General features: G+C 42.6%; 1 non-coding gene and 16 pseudogenes across 1 annotated transcript; all 17 read left to right on the forward strand.

Annotated features, from left to right (window-relative positions):
- Positions 1–464: 464 nt before the first annotated feature.
- On the forward strand, positions 465–560 carry LOC134008023 (U6 spliceosomal RNA; annotated as a pseudogene).
- A 1178-nt stretch (positions 561–1738) lies between these two features.
- LOC134008024 (U6 spliceosomal RNA) lies at positions 1739–1834 on the forward strand (annotated as a pseudogene).
- Positions 1835–3011: 1177 nt separating this feature from the next.
- On the forward strand, positions 3012–3107 carry LOC134008025 (U6 spliceosomal RNA; annotated as a pseudogene).
- Positions 3108–4277: 1170 nt separating this feature from the next.
- LOC134008026 (U6 spliceosomal RNA) lies at positions 4278–4373 on the forward strand (annotated as a pseudogene).
- A 1178-nt stretch (positions 4374–5551) lies between these two features.
- On the forward strand, positions 5552–5647 carry LOC134008027 (U6 spliceosomal RNA; annotated as a pseudogene).
- Positions 5648–6826: 1179 nt separating this feature from the next.
- Positions 6827–6922, forward strand: LOC134008028 (U6 spliceosomal RNA; annotated as a pseudogene).
- A 1176-nt stretch (positions 6923–8098) lies between these two features.
- On the forward strand, positions 8099–8194 carry LOC134008029 (U6 spliceosomal RNA; annotated as a pseudogene).
- Positions 8195–9369: 1175 nt separating this feature from the next.
- On the forward strand, positions 9370–9465 carry LOC134007980 (U6 spliceosomal RNA; annotated as a pseudogene).
- A 1170-nt stretch (positions 9466–10635) lies between these two features.
- On the forward strand, positions 10636–10731 carry LOC134007981 (U6 spliceosomal RNA; annotated as a pseudogene).
- A 1170-nt stretch (positions 10732–11901) lies between these two features.
- Positions 11902–11997, forward strand: LOC134008030 (U6 spliceosomal RNA; annotated as a pseudogene).
- A 1178-nt stretch (positions 11998–13175) lies between these two features.
- LOC134008031 (U6 spliceosomal RNA) lies at positions 13176–13271 on the forward strand (annotated as a pseudogene).
- A 1177-nt stretch (positions 13272–14448) lies between these two features.
- On the forward strand, positions 14449–14544 carry LOC134007983 (U6 spliceosomal RNA; annotated as a pseudogene).
- Positions 14545–15714: 1170 nt separating this feature from the next.
- Positions 15715–15810, forward strand: LOC134008032 (U6 spliceosomal RNA; annotated as a pseudogene).
- Positions 15811–16988: 1178 nt separating this feature from the next.
- Positions 16989–17084, forward strand: LOC134008033 (U6 spliceosomal RNA; annotated as a pseudogene).
- Positions 17085–18264: 1180 nt separating this feature from the next.
- Positions 18265–18360, forward strand: LOC134008034 (U6 spliceosomal RNA; annotated as a pseudogene).
- Positions 18361–19536: 1176 nt separating this feature from the next.
- LOC134008016 (U6 spliceosomal RNA) lies at positions 19537–19645 on the forward strand. The gene has a single exon (XR_009928124.1). It is a non-coding gene; the product is annotated as a U6 spliceosomal RNA (small nuclear RNA).
- A 784-nt stretch (positions 19646–20429) lies between these two features.
- Positions 20430–20525, forward strand: LOC134008035 (U6 spliceosomal RNA; annotated as a pseudogene).
- The last annotated feature ends 4331 nt before the right edge of the window (positions 20526–24856 follow it).

Consider the following 24856-nt stretch of genomic DNA (forward strand, 5'->3'; position numbering starts at 1 on the left):
ATATAAGGTATCTGTACTACCCCAATTGGTGTCTGTGCTTGATATGAACTGTAACCAAATACTCTTACCACATAAAACAAGTAGAATAAAGTACATAACTGGTCAATCAGACTCACCACACCTCATGGCCCTGACGTGACAAGTGGTGAGTAGCGCGTGTTCTCACCCACTTTGTCACACAATGCAATCCGCAATTTCAATGGGAAGGCATTTGTCAAATGGCAATTCAATGTGGCAGCGAAACGGCGTACCCAGTCGAATGCGTTATCGTTTACTTGTCACCACGTTCTTTTCGCATCAAAATTCAAATGCGAATGCAATCTGTCAGTGACTCGTCAGGCGGGTCTTCAGTTAGGACGTCACTTCCTCGTTCAGTCACTTGGGTAACATTGAAGTCTGTGCTTGTTTCAGCAACACATATACTAAAATTGGAACGACGCAGACTTGGGTAACATTTGAAGTCTGTGCTAGCTTTAGCAGCACATATACTAAAATTGGAACGACACAGAGAAGATTAGCATGGCCCCTGGCGCTAAATTCGTGAAGCGTTCCTCATAATAAAAAAGATGTTATGCATTTTTCAAATGGCAATTCAACTCGTAAAAATTCAGTTTGTATTATTTGGAATAACATGGTGAACGGAGGCCTATTACATGCATTTCATATTGGCAAGCTTTTTTTGACTGTTCAAATGGAAATGATATTTTCAAGTGCCGATTCAATGTGCAAAGTGGCAATTGTGGGACAGTGTAGCTCAAACGTCCAGGAAGGTGGTAGGCAAGCAGACTCAGCAGACGCGGGTGATTTGCAAAAATGAGGATTTAATCAATATGTTCTTCAATACAAGAACCAAAAGAAATGTCTTTATATGGTGGTTCCCCTACACCTAGCCCTCTTCAGACCGCCCCAAACCAAGATGAGGGTGATCTCACCCATCCTATGCTGGAAGTGACGTTAAATCTGGTCCCAAGCCTACTTCACCAGCCCATATATCCTTCTACAGGCTGTAACCGCAAGGTAAACAGCCCCCCCCCCCCCCCCCCCAAATCTACCACACATTACATAGCCCAAAATAAACATTAATACAAACAACCCCCACCACCACCACTTGGTTCAACCAGTGATGTCATCCATGACATCACCTCAACCATAAAATCAGGAAGTACTGGGCGGCCCCCTCCCGAACCAGAGTCCTGAATGGCGGATCTAAACAAAGAAACATGAGTATGCAGAAATGAAACAAACATTTGCTCAGTCCGGATCCTGCAACATAAATATAAGGTATCTGTACTACCCCAATTGGTGTCTGTGCTTGATATGAACTGTAACCAAATACTCTTACCACATAAAACAAGTAGAATAAAGTACATAACTGGTCAATCAGACTCACCACACCTCATGGCCCTGACGTGACAAGTGGTGAGTAGCGCGTGTTCTCACCCACTTTGTCACACAATGCAATCCGCAATTTCAATGGGAAGGCATTTGTCAAATGGCAATTCAATGTGGCAGCGAAACGGCGTACCCAGTCGAATGCGTTATCGTTTACTTGTCACCACGTTCTTTTCGCATCAAAATTCAAATGCGAATGCAATCTGTCAGTGACTCGTCAGGCGGGTCTTCAGTTAGGACGTCACTTCCTCGTTCAGTCACTTGGGTAACATTGAAGTCTGTGCTTGTTTCAGCAACACATATACTAAAATTGGAACGACGCAGACTTGGGTAACATTTGAAGTCTGTGCTAGCTTTAGCAGCACATATACTAAAATTGGAACGACACAGAGAAGATTAGCATGGCCCCTGGCGCTAAATTCGTGAAGCGTTCCTCATAATAAAAAAGATGTTATGCATTTTTCAAATGGCAATTCAACTCGTAAAAATTCAGTTTGTATTATTTGGAATAACATGGTGAACGGAGGCCTATTACATGCATTTCATATTGGCAAGCTTTTTTTGACTGTTCAAATGGAAATGATATTTTCAAGTGCCGATTCAATGTGCAAAGTGGCAATTGTGGGACAGTGTAGCTCAAACGTCCAGGAAGGTGGTAGGCAAGCAGACTCAGCAGACGCGGGTGATTTGCAAAAATGAGGATTTAATCAATATGTTCTTCAATACAAGAACCAAAAGAAATGTCTTTATATGGTGGTTCCCCTACACCTAGCCCTCTTCAGACCGCCCCAAACCAAGATGAGGGTGATCTCACCCATCCTATGCTGGAAGTGACGTTAAATCTGGTCCCAAGCCTACTTCACCAGCCCATATATCCTTCTACAGGCTGTAACCGCAAGGTAAACAGCCCCCCCCCCCCCCCCCCAAATCTACCACACATTACATAGCCCAAAATAAACATTAATACAAACAACCCCCACCACCACCACTTGGTTCAACCAGTGATGTCATCCATGACATCACCTCAACCATAAAATCAGGAAGTACTGGGCGGCCCCCTCCCGAACCAGAGTCCTGAATGGCGGATCTAAACAAAGAAACATGAGTATGCAGAAATGAAACAAACATTTGCTCAGTCCGGATCCTGCAACATAAATATAAGGTATCTGTACTACCCCAATTGGTGTCTGTGCTTGATATGAACTGTAACCAAATACTCTTACCACATAAAACAAGTAGAATAAAGTACATAACTGGTCAATCAGACTCACCACACCTCATGGCCCTGACGTGACAAGTGGTGAGTAGCGCGTGTTCTCACCCACTTTGTCACACAATGCAATCCGCAATTTCAATGGGAAGGCATTTGTCAAATGGCAATTCAATGTGGCAGCGAAACGGCGTACCCAGTCGAATGCGTTATCGTTTACTTGTCACCACGTTCTTTTCGCATCAAAATTCAAATGCGAATGCAATCTGTCAGTGACTCGTCAGGCGGGTCTTCAGTTAGGACGTCACTTCCTCGTTCAGTCACTTGGGTAACATTGAAGTCTGTGCTTGTTTCAGCAACACATATACTAAAATTGGAACGACGCAGACTTGGGTAACATTTGAAGTCTGTGCTAGCTTTAGCAGCACATATACTAAAATTGGAACGACACAGAGAAGATTAGCATGGCCCCTGGCGCTAAATTCGTGAAGCGTTCCTCATAATAAAAAAGATGTTATGCATTTTTCAAATGGCAATTCAACTCGTAAAAATTCAGTTTGTATTATTTGGAATAACATGGTGAACGGAGGCCTATTACATGCATTTCATATTGGCAAGCTTTTTTTGACTGTTCAAATGGAAATGATATTTTCAAGTGCCGATTCAATGTGCAAAGTGGCAATTGTGGGACAGTGTAGCTCAAACGTCCAGGAAGGTGGTAGGCAAGCAGACTCAGCAGACGCGGGTGATTTGCAAAAATGAGGATTTAATCAATATGTTCTTCAATACAAGAACCAAAAGAAATGTCTTTATATGGTGGTTCCCCTACACCTAGCCCTCTTCAGACCGCCCCAAACCAAGATGAGGGTGATCTCACCCATCCTATGCTGGAAGTGACGTTAAATCTGGTCCCAAGCCTACTTCACCAGCCCATATATCCTTCTACAGGCTGTAACCGCAAGGTAAACAGCCCCCCCCCCCAAATCTACCACACATTACATAGCCCAAAATAAACATTAATACAAACAACCCCCACCACCACCACTTGGTTCAACCAGTGATGTCATCCATGACATCACCTCAACCATAAAATCAGGAAGTACTGGGCGGCCCCCTCCCGAACCAGAGTCCTGAATGGCGGATCTAAACAAAGAAACATGAGTATGCAGAAATGAAACAAACATTTGCTCAGTCCGGATCCTGCAACATAAATATAAGGTATCTGTACTACCCCAATTGGTGTCTGTGCTTGATATGAACTGTAACCAAATACTCTTACCACATAAAACAAGTAGAATAAAGTACATAACTGGTCAATCAGACTCACCACACCTCATGGCCCTGACGTGACAAGTGGTGAGTAGCGCGTGTTCTCACCCACTTTGTCACACAATGCAATCCGCAATTTCAATGGGAAGGCATTTGTCAAATGGCAATTCAATGTGGCAGCGAAACGGCGTACCCAGTCGAATGCGTTATCGTTTACTTGTCACCACGTTCTTTTCGCATCAAAATTCAAATGCGAATGCAATCTGTCAGTGACTCGTCAGGCGGGTCTTCAGTTAGGACGTCACTTCCTCGTTCAGTCACTTGGGTAACATTGAAGTCTGTGCTTGTTTCAGCAACACATATACTAAAATTGGAACGACGCAGACTTGGGTAACATTTGAAGTCTGTGCTAGCTTTAGCAGCACATATACTAAAATTGGAACGACACAGAGAAGATTAGCATGGCCCCTGGCGCTAAATTCGTGAAGCGTTCCTCATAATAAAAAAGATGTTATGCATTTTTCAAATGGCAATTCAACTCGTAAAAATTCAGTTTGTATTATTTGGAATAACATGGTGAACGGAGGCCTATTACATGCATTTCATATTGGCAAGCTTTTTTTGACTGTTCAAATGGAAATGATATTTTCAAGTGCCGATTCAATGTGCAAAGTGGCAATTGTGGGACAGTGTAGCTCAAACGTCCAGGAAGGTGGTAGGCAAGCAGACTCAGCAGACGCGGGTGATTTGCAAAAATGAGGATTTAATCAATATGTTCTTCAATACAAGAACCAAAAGAAATGTCTTTATATGGTGGTTCCCCTACACCTAGCCCTCTTCAGACCGCCCCAAACCAAGATGAGGGTGATCTCACCCATCCTATGCTGGAAGTGACGTTAAATCTGGTCCCAAGCCTACTTCACCAGCCCATATATCCTTCTACAGGCTGTAACCGCAAGGTAAACAGCCCCCCCCCCCCCCCCCCCAAATCTACCACACATTACATAGCCCAAAATAAACATTAATACAAACAACCCCCACCACCACCACTTGGTTCAACCAGTGATGTCATCCATGACATCACCTCAACCATAAAATCAGGAAGTACTGGGCGGCCCCCTCCCGAACCAGAGTCCTGAATGGCGGATCTAAACAAAGAAACATGAGTATGCAGAAATGAAACAAACATTTGCTCAGTCCGGATCCTGCAACATAAATATAAGGTATCTGTACTACCCCAATTGGTGTCTGTGCTTGATATGAACTGTAACCAAATACTCTTACCACATAAAACAAGTAGAATAAAGTACATAACTGGTCAATCAGACTCACCACACCTCATGGCCCTGACGTGACAAGTGGTGAGTAGCGCGTGTTCTCACCCACTTTGTCACACAATGCAATCCGCAATTTCAATGGGAAGGCATTTGTCAAATGGCAATTCAATGTGGCAGCGAAACGGCGTACCCAGTCGAATGCGTTATCGTTTACTTGTCACCACGTTCTTTTCGCATCAAAATTCAAATGCGAATGCAATCTGTCAGTGACTCGTCAGGCGGGTCTTCAGTTAGGACGTCACTTCCTCGTTCAGTCACTTGGGTAACATTGAAGTCTGTGCTTGTTTCAGCAACACATATACTAAAATTGGAACGACGCAGACTTGGGTAACATTTGAAGTCTGTGCTAGCTTTAGCAGCACATATACTAAAATTGGAACGACACAGAGAAGATTAGCATGGCCCCTGGCGCTAAATTCGTGAAGCGTTCCTCATAATAAAAAAGATGTTATGCATTTTTCAAATGGCAATTCAACTCGTAAAAATTCAGTTTGTATTATTTGGAATAACATGGTGAACGGAGGCCTATTACATGCATTTCATATTGGCAAGCTTTTTTTGACTGTTCAAATGGAAATGATATTTTCAAGTGCCGATTCAATGTGCAAAGTGGCAATTGTGGGACAGTGTAGCTCAAACGTCCAGGAAGGTGGTAGGCAAGCAGACTCAGCAGACGCGGGTGATTTGCAAAAATGAGGATTTAATCAATATGTTCTTCAATACAAGAACCAAAAGAAATGTCTTTATATGGTGGTTCCCCTACACCTAGCCCTCTTCAGACCGCCCCAAACCAAGATGAGGGTGATCTCACCCATCCTATGCTGGAAGTGACGTTAAATCTGGTCCCAAGCCTACTTCACCAGCCCATATATCCTTCTACAGGCTGTAACCGCAAGGTAAACAGCCCCCCCCCCCCCCCCCCCCAAATCTACCACACATTACATAGCCCAAAATAAACATTAATACAAACAACCCCCACCACCACCACTTGGTTCAACCAGTGATGTCATCCATGACATCACCTCAACCATAAAATCAGGAAGTACTGGGCGGCCCCCTCCCGAACCAGAGTCCTGAATGGCGGATCTAAACAAAGAAACATGAGTATGCAGAAATGAAACAAACATTTGCTCAGTCCGGATCCTGCAACATAAATATAAGGTATCTGTACTACCCCAATTGGTGTCTGTGCTTGATATGAACTGTAACCAAATACTCTTACCACATAAAACAAGTAGAATAAAGTACATAACTGGTCAATCAGACTCACCACACCTCATGGCCCTGACGTGACAAGTGGTGAGTAGCGCGTGTTCTCACCCACTTTGTCACACAATGCAATCCGCAATTTCAATGGGAAGGCATTTGTCAAATGGCAATTCAATGTGGCAGCGAAACGGCGTACCCAGTCGAATGCGTTATCGTTTACTTGTCACCACGTTCTTTTCGCATCAAAATTCAAATGCGAATGCAATCTGTCAGTGACTCGTCAGGCGGGTCTTCAGTTAGGACGTCACTTCCTCGTTCAGTCACTTGGGTAACATTGAAGTCTGTGCTTGTTTCAGCAACACATATACTAAAATTGGAACGACGCAGACTTGGGTAACATTTGAAGTCTGTGCTAGCTTTAGCAGCACATATACTAAAATTGGAACGACACAGAGAAGATTAGCATGGCCCCTGGCGCTAAATTCGTGAAGCGTTCCTCATAATAAAAAAGATGTTATGCATTTTTCAAATGGCAATTCAACTCGTAAAAATTCAGTTTGTATTATTTGGAATAACATGGTGAACGGAGGCCTATTACATGCATTTCATATTGGCAAGCTTTTTTTGACTGTTCAAATGGAAATGATATTTTCAAGTGCCGATTCAATGTGCAAAGTGGCAATTGTGGGACAGTGTAGCTCAAACGTCCAGGAAGGTGGTAGGCAAGCAGACTCAGCAGACGCGGGTGATTTGCAAAAATGAGGATTTAATCAATATGTTCTTCAATACAAGAACCAAAAGAAATGTCTTTATATGGTGGTTCCCCTACACCTAGCCCTCTTCAGACCGCCCCAAACCAAGATGAGGGTGATCTCACCCATCCTATGCTGGAAGTGACGTTAAATCTGGTCCCAAGCCTACTTCACCAGCCCATATATCCTTCTACAGGCTGTAACCGCAAGGTAAACAGCCCCCCCCCCCCCCCCCAAATCTACCACACATTACATAGCCCAAAATAAACATTAATACAAACAACCCCCACCACCACCACTTGGTTCAACCAGTGATGTCATCCATGACATCACCTCAACCATAAAATCAGGAAGTACTGGGCGGCCCCCTCCCGAACCAGAGTCCTGAATGGCGGATCTAAACAAAGAAACATGAGTATGCAGAAATGAAACAAACATTTGCTCAGTCCGGATCCTGCAACATAAATATAAGGTATCTGTACTACCCCAATTGGTGTCTGTGCTTGATATGAACTGTAACCAAATACTCTTACCACATAAAACAAGTAGAATAAAGTACATAACTGGTCAATCAGACTCACCACACCTCATGGCCCTGACGTGACAAGTGGTGAGTAGCGCGTGTTCTCACCCACTTTGTCACACAATGCAATCCGCAATTTCAATGGGAAGGCATTTGTCAAATGGCAATTCAATGTGGCAGCGAAACGGCGTACCCAGTCGAATGCGTTATCGTTTACTTGTCACCACGTTCTTTTCGCATCAAAATTCAAATGCGAATGCAATCTGTCAGTGACTCGTCAGGCGGGTCTTCAGTTAGGACGTCACTTCCTCGTTCAGTCACTTGGGTAACATTGAAGTCTGTGCTTGTTTCAGCAACACATATACTAAAATTGGAACGACGCAGACTTGGGTAACATTTGAAGTCTGTGCTAGCTTTAGCAGCACATATACTAAAATTGGAACGACACAGAGAAGATTAGCATGGCCCCTGGCGCTAAATTCGTGAAGCGTTCCTCATAATAAAAAAGATGTTATGCATTTTTCAAATGGCAATTCAACTCGTAAAAATTCAGTTTGTATTATTTGGAATAACATGGTGAACGGAGGCCTATTACATGCATTTCATATTGGCAAGCTTTTTTTGACTGTTCAAATGGAAATGATATTTTCAAGTGCCGATTCAATGTGCAAAGTGGCAATTGTGGGACAGTGTAGCTCAAACGTCCAGGAAGGTGGTAGGCAAGCAGACTCAGCAGACGCGGGTGATTTGCAAAAATGAGGATTTAATCAATATGTTCTTCAATACAAGAACCAAAAGAAATGTCTTTATATGGTGGTTCCCCTACACCTAGCCCTCTTCAGACCGCCCCAAACCAAGATGAGGGTGATCTCACCCATCCTATGCTGGAAGTGACGTTAAATCTGGTCCCAAGCCTACTTCACCAGCCCATATATCCTTCTACAGGCTGTAACCGCAAGGTAAACAGCCCCCCCCCCCCCCCCAAATCTACCACACATTACATAGCCCAAAATAAACATTAATACAAACAACCCCCACCACCACCACTTGGTTCAACCAGTGATGTCATCCATGACATCACCTCAACCATAAAATCAGGAAGTACTGGGCGGCCCCCTCCCGAACCAGAGTCCTGAATGGCGGATCTAAACAAAGAAACATGAGTATGCAGAAATGAAACAAACATTTGCTCAGTCCGGATCCTGCAACATAAATATAAGGTATCTGTACTACCCCAATTGGTGTCTGTGCTTGATATGAACTGTAACCAAATACTCTTACCACATAAAACAAGTAGAATAAAGTACATAACTGGTCAATCAGACTCACCACACCTCATGGCCCTGACGTGACAAGTGGTGAGTAGCGCGTGTTCTCACCCACTTTGTCACACAATGCAATCCGCAATTTCAATGGGAAGGCATTTGTCAAATGGCAATTCAATGTGGCAGCGAAACGGCGTACCCAGTCGAATGCGTTATCGTTTACTTGTCACCACGTTCTTTTCGCATCAAAATTCAAATGCGAATGCAATCTGTCAGTGACTCGTCAGGCGGGTCTTCAGTTAGGACGTCACTTCCTCGTTCAGTCACTTGGGTAACATTGAAGTCTGTGCTTGTTTCAGCAACACATATACTAAAATTGGAACGACGCAGACTTGGGTAACATTTGAAGTCTGTGCTAGCTTTAGCAGCACATATACTAAAATTGGAACGACACAGAGAAGATTAGCATGGCCCCTGGCGCTAAATTCGTGAAGCGTTGCTCATAATAAAAAAGATGTTATGCATTTTTCAAATGGCAATTCAACTCGTAAAAATTCAGTTTGTATTATTTGGAATAACATGGTGAACGGAGGCCTATTACATGCATTTCATATTGGCAAGCTTTTTTTGACTGTTCAAATGGAAATGATATTTTCAAGTGCCGATTCAATGTGCAAAGTGGCAATTGTGGGACAGTGTAGCTCAAACGTCCAGGAAGGTGGTAGGCAAGCAGACTCAGCAGACGCGGGTGATTTGCAAAAATGAGGATTTAATCAATATGTTCTTCAATACAAGAACCAAAAGAAATGTCTTTATATGGTGGTTCCCCTACACCTAGCCCTCTTCAGACCGCCCCAAACCAAGATGAGGGTGATCTCACCCATCCTATGCTGGAAGTGACGTTAAATCTGGTCCCAAGCCTACTTCACCAGCCCATATATCCTTCTACAGGCTGTAACCGCAAGGTAAACAGCCCCCCCCCCCAAATCTACCACACATTACATAGCCCAAAATAAACATTAATACAAACAACCCCCACCACCACCACTTGGTTCAACCAGTGATGTCATCCATGACATCACCTCAACCATAAAATCAGGAAGTACTGGGCGGCCCCCTCCCGAACCAGAGTCCTGAATGGCGGATCTAAACAAAGAAACATGAGTATGCAGAAATGAAACAAACATTTGCTCAGTCCGGATCCTGCAACATAAATATAAGGTATCTGTACTACCCCAATTGGTGTCTGTGCTTGATATGAACTGTAACCAAATACTCTTACCACATAAAACAAGTAGAATAAAGTACATAACTGGTCAATCAGACTCACCACACCTCATGGCCCTGACGTGACAAGTGGTGAGTAGCGCGTGTTCTCACCCACTTTGTCACACAATGCAATCCGCAATTTCAATGGGAAGGCATTTGTCAAATGGCAATTCAATGTGGCAGCGAAACGGCGTACCCAGTCGAATGCGTTATCGTTTACTTGTCACCACGTTCTTTTCGCATCAAAATTCAAATGCGAATGCAATCTGTCAGTGACTCGTCAGGCGGGTCTTCAGTTAGGACGTCACTTCCTCGTTCAGTCACTTGGGTAACATTGAAGTCTGTGCTTGTTTCAGCAACACATATACTAAAATTGGAACGACGCAGACTTGGGTAACATTTGAAGTCTGTGCTAGCTTTAGCAGCACATATACTAAAATTGGAACGACACAGAGAAGATTAGCATGGCCCCTGGCGCTAAATTCGTGAAGCGTTGCTCATAATAAAAAAGATGTTATGCATTTTTCAAATGGCAATTCAACTCGTAAAAATTCAGTTTGTATTATTTGGAATAACATGGTGAACGGAGGCCTATTACATGCATTTCATATTGGCAAGCTTTTTTTGACTGTTCAAATGGAAATGATATTTTCAAGTGCCGATTCAATGTGCAAAGTGGCAATTGTGGGACAGTGTAGCTCAAACGTCCAGGAAGGTGGTAGGCAAGCAGACTCAGCAGACGCGGGTGATTTGCAAAAATGAGGATTTAATCAATATGTTCTTCAATACAAGAACCAAAAGAAATGTCTTTATATGGTGGTTCCCCTACACCTAGCCCTCTTCAGACCGCCCCAAACCAAGATGAGGGTGATCTCACCCATCCTATGCTGGAAGTGACGTTAAATCTGGTCCCAAGCCTACTTCACCAGCCCATATATCCTTCTACAGGCTGTAACCGCAAGGTAAACAGCCCCCCCCCCCAAATCTACCACACATTACATAGCCCAAAATAAACATTAATACAAACAACCCCCACCACCACCACTTGGTTCAACCAGTGATGTCATCCATGACATCACCTCAACCATAAAATCAGGAAGTACTGGGCGGCCCCCTCCCGAACCAGAGTCCTGAATGGCGGATCTAAACAAAGAAACATGAGTATGCAGAAATGAAACAAACATTTGCTCAGTCCGGATCCTGCAACATAAATATAAGGTATCTGTACTACCCCAATTGGTGTCTGTGCTTGATATGAACTGTAACCAAATACTCTTACCACATAAAACAAGTAGAATAAAGTACATAACTGGTCAATCAGACTCACCACACCTCATGGCCCTGACGTGACAAGTGGTGAGTAGCGCGTGTTCTCACCCACTTTGTCACACAATGCAATCCGCAATTTCAATGGGAAGGCATTTGTCAAATGGCAATTCAATGTGGCAGCGAAACGGCGTACCCAGTCGAATGCGTTATCGTTTACTTGTCACCACGTTCTTTTCGCATCAAAATTCAAATGCGAATGCAATCTGTCAGTGACTCGTCAGGCGGGTCTTCAGTTAGGACGTCACTTCCTCGTTCAGTCACTTGGGTAACATTGAAGTCTGTGCTTGTTTCAGCAACACATATACTAAAATTGGAACGACGCAGACTTGGGTAACATTTGAAGTCTGTGCTAGCTTTAGCAGCACATATACTAAAATTGGAACGACACAGAGAAGATTAGCATGGCCCCTGGCGCTAAATTCGTGAAGCGTTCCTCATAATAAAAAAGATGTTATGCATTTTTCAAATGGCAATTCAACTCGTAAAAATTCAGTTTGTATTATTTGGAATAACATGGTGAACGGAGGCCTATTACATGCATTTCATATTGGCAAGCTTTTTTTGACTGTTCAAATGGAAATGATATTTTCAAGTGCCGATTCAATGTGCAAAGTGGCAATTGTGGGACAGTGTAGCTCAAACGTCCAGGAAGGTGGTAGGCAAGCAGACTCAGCAGACGCGGGTGATTTGCAAAAATGAGGATTTAATCAATATGTTCTTCAATACAAGAACCAAAAGAAATGTCTTTATATGGTGGTTCCCCTACACCTAGCCCTCTTCAGACCGCCCCAAACCAAGATGAGGGTGATCTCACCCATCCTATGCTGGAAGTGACGTTAAATCTGGTCCCAAGCCTACTTCACCAGCCCATATATCCTTCTACAGGCTGTAACCGCAAGGTAAACAGCCCCCCCCCCCCCCCCCCCAAATCTACCACACATTACATAGCCCAAAATAAACATTAATACAAACAACCCCCACCACCACCACTTGGTTCAACCAGTGATGTCATCCATGACATCACCTCAACCATAAAATCAGGAAGTACTGGGCGGCCCCCTCCCGAACCAGAGTCCTGAATGGCGGATCTAAACAAAGAAACATGAGTATGCAGAAATGAAACAAACATTTGCTCAGTCCGGATCCTGCAACATAAATATAAGGTATCTGTACTACCCCAATTGGTGTCTGTGCTTGATATGAACTGTAACCAAATACTCTTACCACATAAAACAAGTAGAATAAAGTACATAACTGGTCAATCAGACTCACCACACCTCATGGCCCTGACGTGACAAGTGGTGAGTAGCGCGTGTTCTCACCCACTTTGTCACACAATGCAATCCGCAATTTCAATGGGAAGGCATTTGTCAAATGGCAATTCAATGTGGCAGCGAAACGGCGTACCCAGTCGAATGCGTTATCGTTTACTTGTCACCACGTTCTTTTCGCATCAAAATTCAAATGCGAATGCAATCTGTCAGTGACTCGTCAGGCGGGTCTTCAGTTAGGACGTCACTTCCTCGTTCAGTCACTTGGGTAACATTGAAGTCTGTGCTTGTTTCAGCAACACATATACTAAAATTGGAACGACGCAGACTTGGGTAACATTTGAAGTCTGTGCTAGCTTTAGCAGCACATATACTAAAATTGGAACGACACAGAGAAGATTAGCATGGCCCCTGGCGCTAAATTCGTGAAGCGTTCCTCATAATAAAAAAGATGTTATGCATTTTTCAAATGGCAATTCAACTCGTAAAAATTCAGTTTGTATTATTTGGAATAACATGGTGAACGGAGGCCTATTACATGCATTTCATATTGGCAAGCTTTTTTTGACTGTTCAAATGGAAATGATATTTTCAAGTGCCGATTCAATGTGCAAAGTGGCAATTGTGGGACAGTGTAGCTCAAACGTCCAGGAAGGTGGTAGGCAAGCAGACTCAGCAGACGCGGGTGATTTGCAAAAATGAGGATTTAATCAATATGTTCTTCAATACAAGAACCAAAAGAAATGTCTTTATATGGTGGTTCCCCTACACCTAGCCCTCTTCAGACCGCCCCAAACCAAGATGAGGGTGATCTCACCCATCCTATGCTGGAAGTGACGTTAAATCTGGTCCCAAGCCTACTTCACCAGCCCATATATCCTTCTACAGGCTGTAACCGCAAGGTAAACAGCCCCCCCCCCCCCCCCCCAAATCTACCACACATTACATAGCCCAAAATAAACATTAATACAAACAACCCCCACCACCACCACTTGGTTCAACCAGTGATGTCATCCATGACATCACCTCAACCATAAAATCAGGAAGTACTGGGCGGCCCCCTCCCGAACCAGAGTCCTGAATGGCGGATCTAAACAAAGAAACATGAGTATGCAGAAATGAAACAAACATTTGCTCAGTCCGGATCCTGCAACATAAATATAAGGTATCTGTACTACCCCAATTGGTGTCTGTGCTTGATATGAACTGTAACCAAATACTCTTACCACATAAAACAAGTAGAATAAAGTACATAACTGGTCAATCAGACTCACCACACCTCATGGCCCTGACGTGACAAGTGGTGAGTAGCGCGTGTTCTCACCCACTTTGTCACACAATGCAATCCGCAATTTCAATGGGAAGGCATTTGTCAAATGGCAATTCAATGTGGCAGCGAAACGGCGTACCCAGTCGAATGCGTTATCGTTTACTTGTCACCACGTTCTTTTCGCATCAAAATTCAAATGCGAATGCAATCTGTCAGTGACTCGTCAGGCGGGTCTTCAGTTAGGACGTCACTTCCTCGTTCAGTCACTTGGGTAACATTGAAGTCTGTGCTTGTTTCAGCAACACATATACTAAAATTGGAACGACGCAGACTTGGGTAACATTTGAAGTCTGTGCTAGCTTTAGCAGCACATATACTAAAATTGGAACGACACAGAGAAGATTAGCATGGCCCCTGGCGCTAAATTCGTGAAGCGTTGCTCATAATAAAAAAGATGTTATGCATTTTTCAAATGGCAATTCAACTCGTAAAAATTCAGTTTGTATTATTTGGAATAACATGGTGAACGGAGGCCTATTACATGCATTTCATATTGGCAAGCTTTTTTTGACTGTTCAAATGGAAATGATATTTTCAAGTGCCGATTCAATGTGCAAAGTGGCAATTGTGGGACAGTGTAGCTCAAACGTCCAGGAAGGTGGTAGGCAAGCAGACTCAGCAGACGCGGGTGATTTGCAAAAATGAGGATTTAATCAATATGTTCTTCAATACAAGAACCAAAAGAAATGTCTTTATATGGTGGTTCCCCTACACCTAGCCCTCTTCAGACCGCCCCAAACCAAGATGAGGGTGATCTCACCCATCCTATGCTGGAAGTGACGTTAAATCTGGTCCCAAGCCTACTTCACCAGCCCATATATCCTTCTACAGGCTGTAACCGCAAGGTAAACAGCCCCCCCCCCCAAATCTACCACACATTACATAGCCCAAAATAAACATTAATACAAACAACCCCCACCACCACCACTTGGTTCAACCAGTGATGTCATCCATGACATCACCTCAACCATAAAATCAGGAAGTACTGGGCGGCCCCCTCCCGAACCAGAGTCCTGAATGGCGGATCTAAACAAAGAAACATGAGTATGCAGAAATGAAACAAACATTTGCTCAGTCCGGATCCTGCAACATAAATATAAGGTATCTGTACTACCCCAATTGGTGTCTGTGCTTGATATGAACTGTAACCAAATACTCTTACCACATAAAACAAGTAGAATAAAGTACATAACTGGTCAATCAGACTCACCACACCTCATGGCCCTGACGTGACAAGTGGTGAGTAGCGCGTGTTCTCACCCACTTTGTCACACAATGCAATCCGCAATTTCAATGGGAAGGCATTTGTCAAATGGCAATTCAATGTGGCAGCGAAACGGCGTACCCAGTCGAATGCGTTATCGTTTACTTGTCACCACGTTCTTTTCGCATCAAAATTCAAATGCGAATGCAATCTGTCAGTGACTCGTCAGGCGGGTCTTCAGTTAGGACGTCACTTCCTCGTTCAGTCACTTGGGTAACATTGAAGTCTGTGCTTGTTTCAGCAACACATATACTAAAATTGGAACGACGCAGACTTGGGTAACATTTGAAGTCTGTGCTAGCTTTAGCAGCACATATACTAAAATTGGAACGACACAGAGAAGATTAGCATGGCCCCTGGCGCTAAATTCGTGAAGCGTTCCTCATAATAAAAAAGATGTTATGCATTTTTCAAATGGCAATTCAACTCGTAAAAATTCAGTTTGTATTATTTGGAATAACATGGTGAACGGAGGCCTATTACATGCATTTCATATTGGCAAGCTTTTTTTGACTGTTCAAATGGAAATGATATTTTCAAGTGCCGATTCAATGTGCAAAGTGGCAATTGTGGGACAGTGTAGCTCAAACGTCCAGGAAGGTGGTAGGCAAGCAGACTCAGCAGACGCGGGTGATTTGCAAAAATGAGGATTTAATCAATATGTTCTTCAATACAAGAACCAAAAGAAATGTCTTTATATGGTGGTTCCCCTACACCTAGCCCTCTTCAGACCGCCCCAAACCAAGATGAGGGTGATCTCACCCATCCTATGCTGGAAGTGACGTTAAATCTGGTCCCAAGCCTACTTCACCAGCCCATATATCCTTCTACAGGCTGTAACCGCAAGGTAAACAGCCCCCCCCCCCCCCCCCCCAAATCTACCACACATTACATAGCCCAAAATAAACATTAATACAAACAACCCCCACCACCACCACTTGGTTCAACCAGTGATGTCATCCATGACATCACCTCAACCATAAAATCAGGAAGTACTGGGCGGCCCCCTCCCGAACCAGAGTCCTGAATGGCGGATCTAAACAAAGAAACATGAGTATGCAGAAATGAAACAAACATTTGCTCAGTCCGGATCCTGCAACATAAATATAAGGTATCTGTACTACCCCAATTGGTGTCTGTGCTTGATATGAACTGTAACCAAATACTCTTACCACATAAAACAAGTAGAATAAAGTACATAACTGGTCAATCAGACTCACCACACCTCATGGCCCTGACGTGACAAGTGGTGAGTAGCGCGTGTTCTCACCCACTTTGTCACACAATGCAATCCGCAATTTCAATGGGAAGGCATTTGTCAAATGGCAATTCAATGTGGCAGCGAAACGGCGTACCCAGTCGAATGCGTTATCGTTTACTTGTCACCACGTTCTTTTCGCATCAAAATTCAAATGCGAATGCAATCTGTCAGTGACTCGTCAGGCGGGTCTTCAGTTAGGACGTCACTTCCTCGTTCAGTCACTTGGGTAACATTGAAGTCTGTGCTTGTTTCAGCAACACATATACTAAAATTGGAACGACGCAGACTTGGGTAACATTTGAAGTCTGTGCTAGCTTTAGCAGCACATATACTAAAATTGGAACGACACAGAGAAGATTAGCATGGCCCCTGGCGCTAAATTCGTGAAGCGTTCCTCATAATAAAAAAGATGTTATGCATTTTTCAAATGGCAATTCAACTCGTAAAAATTCAGTTTGTATTATTTGGAATAACATGGTGAACGGAGGCCTATTACATGCATTTCATATTGGCAAGCTTTTTTTGACTGTTCAAATGGAAATGATATTTTCAAGTGCCGATTCAATGTGCAAAGTGGCAATTGTGGGACAGTGTAGCTCAAACGTCCAGGAAGGTGGTAGGCAAGCAGACTCAGCAGACGCGGGTGATTTGCAAAAATGAGGATTTAATCAATATGTTCTTCAATACAAGAACCAAAAGAAATGTCTTTATATGGTGGTTCCCCTACACCTAGCCCTCTTCAGACCGCCCCAAACCAAGATGAGGGTGATCTCACCCATCCTATGCTGGAAGTGACGTTAAATCTGGTCCCAAGCCTACTTCACCAGCCCATATATCCTTCTACAGGCTGTAACCGCAAGGTAAACAGCCCCCCCCCCCCCCCCCCCCCAAATCTACCACACATTACATAGCCCAAAATAAACATTAATACAAACAACCCCCACCACCACCACTTGGTTCAACCAGTGATGTCATCCATGACATCACCTCAACCATAAAATCAGGAAGTACTGGGCGGCCCCCTCCCGAACCAGAGTCCTGAATGGCGGATCTAAACAAAGAAACATGAGTATGCAGAAATGAAACAAACATTTGCTCAGTCCGGATCCTGCAACATAAATATAAGGTATCTGTACTACCCCAATTGGTGTCTGTGCTTGATATGAACTGTAACCAAATACTCTTACCACATAAAACAAGTAGAATAAAGTACATAACTGGTCAATCAGACTCACCACACCTCATGGCCCTGACGTGACAAGTGGTGAGTAGCGCGTGTTCTCACCCACTTTGTCACACAATGCAATCCGCAATTTCAATGGGAAGGCATTTGTCAAATGGCAATTCAATGTGGCAGCGAAACGGCGTACCCAGTCGAATGCGTTATCGTTTACTTGTCACCACGTTCTTTTCGCATCAAAATTCAAATGCGAATGCAATCTGTCAGTGACTCGTCAGGCGGGTCTTCAGTTAGGACGTCACTTCCTCGTTCAGTCACTTGGGTAACATTGAAGTCTGTGCTTGTTTCAGCAACACATATACTAAAATTGGAACGACGCAGACTTGGGTAACATTTGAAGTCTGTGCTAGCTTTAGCAGCACATATACTAAAATTGGAACGACACAGAGAAGATTAGCATGGCCCCTGGCGCTAAATTCGTGAAGCGTTCCTCATAATAAAAAAGATGTTATGCATTTTTCAAATGGCAATTCAACTCGTAAAAATTCAGTTTGTATTATTTGGAATAACATGGTGAACGGAGGCCTATTACATGCATTTCATATTGGCAAGCTTTTTTTGACTGTTCAAATGGAAATGATATTTTCAAGTGCCGATTCAATGTGCAAAGTGGCAATTGTGGGACAGTGTAGCTCAAACGTCCAGGAAGGTGGTAGGCAAGCAGACTCAGCAGACGCGGGTGATTTGCAAAAATGAGGATTTAATCAATATGTTCTTCAATACAAGAACCAAAAGAAATGTCTTTATATGGTGGTTCCCCTACACCTAGCCCTCTTCAGACCGCCCCAAACCAAGATGAGGGTGATCTCACCCATCCTATGCTGGAAGTGACGTTAAATCTGGTCCCAAGCCTACTTCACCAGCCCATATATCCTTCTACAGGCTGTAACCGCAAGGTAAACAGCCCCCCCCCCCCCCCCCAAATCTACCACACATTACATAGCCCAAAATAAACATTAATACAAACAACCCCCACCACCACCACTTGGTTCAACCAGTGATGTCATCCATGACATCACCTCAACCATAAAATCAGGAAGTACTGGGCGGCCCCCTCCCGAACCAGAGTCCTGAATGGCGGATCTAAACAAAGAAACATGAGTATGCAGAAATGAAACAAACATTTGCTCAGTCCGGATCCTGCAACATAAATATAAGGTATCTGTACTACCCCAATTGGTGTCTGTGCTTGATATGAACTGTAACCAAATACTCTTACCACATAAAACAAGTAGAATAAAGTACATAACTGGTCAATCAGACTCACCACACCTCATGGCCCTGACGTGACAAGTGGTGAGTAGCGCGTGTTCTCACCCACTTTGTCACACAATGCAATCCGCAATTTCAATGGGAAGGCATTTGTCAAATGGCAATTCAATGTGGCAGCGAAACGGCGTACCCAGTCGAATGCGTTATCGTTTACTTGTCACCACGTTCTTTTCGCATCAAAATTCAAATGCGAATGCAATCTGTCAGTGACTCGTCAGGCGGGTCTTCAGTTAGGACGTCACTTCCTCGTTCAATCACTTGGGTAACATTGAAGTCTGTGCTTGTTTCAGCAACACATATACTAAAATTGGAACGACGCAGACTTGGGTAACATTTGAAGTCTGTGCTAGCTTTAGCAGCACACATACTAAAATTGGAACGACACAGAGAAGATTAGCATGGCCCCTGGCGCTAAATTCGTGAAGCGAATAAAAAAGATGTTATGCATTTTTCAAATGGCAATTCAACTTGTCAAAATTCAGTCGTTGCTACTGCCCCAAAAATACAGGTTCTACTTAGTGAACCAATCCAAACCCTGGATTTGTCCTAAAAAACCTCCATTCATAGTTTTCACATGACGTCACGTTCCAAAGGGCACGCCCCCTTGGAGTGCAAAAAATACTTTCCGCTGCCCGCAAACCATAAGAAAGTCATACATTTAGGCCTACTTTGAGTCTGTTGCTATTGTGTTGCCAAAATGCCGGATAGTTGTTGTGCTATTGGACGCACAAATCGAAGAGGAGACGAGCCTGGGCTGTGTTTCTATAGAATTCCGTCTGATAAAGAAAACCCAGAGAGAAGATGATTGTGGATTTGTGCTATTAAACGTAATATGTTACCTCTGTCTCCGGGGAGGGCAAACAATGGCAGCCGTCCAAATATACACGTATTTGCAACAAACACTTCATCAAGGCTAAGCTCAAGTATATACAGGTATATTAATCATTGTATTGTTAGCCATAAAACACATTTTAATGTAATCCGTTTGACATAGTTAATACAAGAAAGAAACCATCATGATACCTTTCAAGTGACTGTTTATCCCCTCAGTTTGTCTATAGGACTTTAGAGGGGCATGCAATATGGGCCCTTCAACTTTGTAGGGAGAAATCCAAAAATAAAGTGTAAAACAATAGCATTAGAGCTGTGGCTTGGGTAACATTGAAGTCTGTGCTTGTTTCAGCAACACATATACTAAAATTGGAACGACGCAGACTTGGGTAACATTTGAAGTCTGTGCTAGCTTTAGCAGCACATATACTAAAATTGGAACGACACAGAGAAGATTAGCATGGCCCCTGGCGCTAAATTCGTGAAGCGTTCCTCATAATAAAAAAGATGTTATGCATTTTTCAAATGGCAATTCAACTTGTCAAAATTCAGTCGTTGCTACTGCCCCAAAAATACAGGTTCTACTTAGTGAACCAATCCAAACCCTGGATTTGTCCTAAAAAACCTCCATTCATAGTTTTCACATGACGTCACGTTCCAAAGGGCACGCCCCCTTGGAGTGCAAAAAATACTTTCCGCTGCCCGCAAACAATAAGAAAGTCATACATTTAGGCCTACTTTGAGTCTGTTGCTATTGTGTTGCCAAAATGCCGGATAGTTGTTGTGCTATTGGACGCACAAATCGAAGAGGAGACGAGCCTGGGCTGTGTTTCTATAGAATTCCGTCTGATAAAGAAAACCCAGAGAGAAGATGATTGTGGATTTGTGCTATTAAACGTAATATGTTACCTCTGTCTCCGGGGAGGGCAAACAATGGCAGCCGTCCAAATATACACGTATTTGCAACAAACACTTCATCAAGGCTAAGCTCAAGTATATACAGGTATATTAATCATTGTATTGTTAGCCATAAAACACATTTTAATGTAATCCGTTTGACATAGTTAATACAAGAAAGAAACCATCATGATACCTTTCAAGTGACTGTTTATCCCCTCAGTTTGTCTATAGGACTTTAGAGGGGCATGCAATATGGGCCCTTCAACTTTGTAGGGAGAAATCCAAAAATAAAGTGTAAAACAATAGCATTAGAGCTGTGGCTAAGCACCCCCACCACACACTATTTATTGAAGATATAATATTGTTAAGCCTATGATGGTCATTTTTCAAGAAAGAGAGAGGGTTGTGTGGGCTACAAATGTACACTAGGGTTACAACTATAAAATATTTTTGGAATATAAACGTCGTTTATTTTGTTGATTACTCGAGTACTTTTGCGTTTTTAAAAAACAATATCAATATTATTCCTGACAAAAAAATAATTAAATGTTTTTTTGTTGTTGTTTTTTTTGGCGGTGAGGGGGACCTTGACACATCCAGGCCAAGGGGCCTGTGGTTTCTTAATCCGTCCATGCTTTTAACCCTTTCACACGTAGGTTCTAAATTCCTTGACTGGTCCCCCAGAGTGAGTTTTTTATGCGCGTGAGTTTGGATCAATCTCAACGTTCCAGAAATTGATTATGACGCATTAAAATCGAATTGCTATACAATTTAAGTATTTATCGGTTCGCATTTTCCATTGACCTAGTTTGCACCCCGTATTAGTGACGAATACTCCATTCATTGGTTGTTTTGTTTATCCACCTTCTCGTTACGTATTTCTTCCGCTTCAGGGGACTGGCGGAAACCTTCAAAGTAGATATTTTGGCTATTATTCTGGTGACTGAAGTATTTGTATAACTCAAATTATACCACCCATATAGTTTGCACGATACTGAGATGAAAGCATGAACTGTTGTATTTCACGAGGTGATGTTTTTGCCAAACTAGCTAGCTCGTAGTGTAGTAAAGAGTCAATCAACAAGTTAGCTGTTGCTAATTTACTAGGCTATGTTACGTTGTTTGTGTGGTCGGATTATAACGAATACTAAATAATTTGGATATGTGATAGGTTAGAATAGTATAGTTTTCTTTTATACAGCAGTGTATTTCATAAAGTGATTTCATGCTTTAAAAGACAATGGTTAAAATAGGTTTACAATAAATGTGAATTCACAGAAGCCTCAAGGTAAAGAATTGTTCGTTATTTTTCATGTTAGATAAGTATGTCGTTTTGTTTTCAGGTCATTTCAGTCATATTATCGGTTATCAGCCAGAATGCCTGAATCCTGTGTTCTTTATCGATTGTTTATGTCTTTTACCCGCCACTAGGGGATTTCCGTGTTGTTTCTGCTCATTGCAATAAACCCCTGCAAGAGAGAAACAAGTACAAATCACTCTCGTGATTATTTCTCCTGTTTTCAGGGGTGCAACAGATACATCCAGTCAGTCTAATTTGATTTCTATTCATCGTTTTGTTTTCTCTAGCTGGCTTCCATCTCGTAAACCTTCTGAGTTGGCAACGCCAAATAAGTTACTGGATGGAAGCCAGCTAAACGAAAACAAAACGATACATTACAATCCTAGTAATACGCTAGACTTACTAGATGCACTTGCATTACTTTGTTATAATCCTACTACACAAACTACGTAACATAGCCAAGTAAATTAGCAGCAACTGTTGATCGTCAACCAAATTGAGCTATACTGTAGGCGAGACTGGAACATGACTCCCAGACACCTCGGCGAAAGGCGATCAAGCAAGCTCATGCTGCTTGGATACCTTCAAACCTTTTTGGTTGGCTTCAATTTATCTGGGAAACTTTTCTGGTGAGTAGATTATTTATACCCACAAAATATACACATACCTGTGGCATGATATTGAGACGAAAGCATGACCTGTGGTTGTTTTCCACTATCTGATGTTTTTGCTAGCTAGCTCGTAGTAAAGGGTATTATTCAGGTAACTAGCGATTACTAACTTGCCATGTTTAGTCCATTTAAAGCAAACACAATAATTCAGACATCCATTCTATATTGATGGCTATGTTTTGTGATCTCTTGCTACCATCTACTGTCATTAATTTCCGTATTGATAGAAAATGTATTCCTCATTTATTGTCAGGCCACAGTTCAAGCAAAAATGAGAGGCAAGTGTAATTTGTTTGGAAAATCTGGGCTAGGGCTAGTTGATGGACGACATGTAGAATAAACCAGACTTTATGCTTATTCAATCTAACAACCTATTGAAATGACAAGACGGCAATGTATGACTGTAATGTTTCATAGGGTAATGAAACGCACCACTTGTCATACCACTTGATTGCCTGCTGTTGACCGTTTTCTATATCTTGAACATCTCCCTATAATTTTACAGGTGAATGTTGGCCCGCACAGGCCCCGTTCCAAGAAACAGAACATGACAGCACTGCTGTACAAATTGTCCATGTATAGTACATGGCCTTCTCTCAGGTGTCGAGCAAGTACGGTCAGCACAAAGTGACCATTCCTTGCTGAACATCAACGAGACCGTCAAACACCTAATTCCTTGATGTACCAGCAGCATGTTTATTTTTTTGCAAAGGCTGAAAGCCCATCTCCCATCCCACACCCTCACCACATTGCATAGAGGGACTGTAGAGAGCATCCCAAGGAGCTGCATCACGGCCTGCAGAGGACAGTGAGGACAGCTGAGAAGATAGTCAGGATCTCTCTGCCCTCCCTCACAAACATCTATACCAAATGCTGCATCCCCAAACCCACACGCATTGTGGACAAACCCATGCACCCCACACGCTCCTGTACATCATCAAACTCAATATTTTTGCATATTGCTGCTACCTCAATAACTGATGTCCATGTATTATGGTATTAGTATGTTATGTTTACATTCAGTTTCCCTTGCACTAGCTTACTTGTTTACATTCACAGTATCCCCACTTCTTGGTGTTTTGAGGCATTTGTCACAAATTTCATCTTGTCTTATTGGACCAATTTTATTGACCTAATTCCACACAGTTGTTGTAGTTGTCTAGGTTATGTCTAGGTCCTGGAAGAACGTTGTTTTGTTTCATTGTGTACTGTAAGTATATGATGACAATAAATACCAGTTGACTTGTCATGACAACAGATCCAGAAATCCCAAGCCCTTCATGATCCTGGATGTCCATAGTGGATCCTGTGTAAAGGATCATGTCCTAAACATAGCCAGTACATCACACAACTCAAACATGCTGTACCTTTTTGCCGATATGTTGACGGAAGCTTTGCCTACCCCTACACAGTGTCAAGGTTTTAAATCATTTTGATGATATTTTTTATAGCTGTGTGCTAATGATATTCATTGATATGTAATGTGACAATGACGAGATTGTACCCTTTCCTGGACATGTAATTAGCTACCTGAAATGAGTAAAAGGATACGTGTTAAAAAATTAAGAAACGTGTTGGTGTGGGCTTTTTAACTTATTAAAATATTTATTAAAATAACTTAGTACTGTCATTACTGTTCCGATTTTTAAATATTCACACAGGTGAATCCACAGTGAATTGATATGATATATTATCGTAGTGTAGCTTTCGAGAAGCTAACTTGGCTAATGACGATAATGTAGGCTGCCATGTTTTTTGTTTTGATCAGTACTCTGCATTGTGGGTGTCAAATGGTCAACGAGATGACCTACTCTTCTCACGAGAAAATACTGAGGTGTACGGGGTCAAGGGGTACATCATCAAGGGTCATATTTGTTGCCGGAAGACAAAAAAATCAAAGATGGCCTCTAGTAGCTCAAAACGAGACGAAAGACAGACGAATGTCAGATGTTTTAGATGCA

Source organism: Osmerus eperlanus, chromosome 21, assembly GCF_963692335.1.
Source record: "Osmerus eperlanus chromosome 21, fOsmEpe2.1, whole genome shotgun sequence".
Lineage (NCBI taxonomy): Eukaryota > Metazoa > Chordata > Actinopteri > Osmeriformes > Osmeridae > Osmerus > Osmerus eperlanus.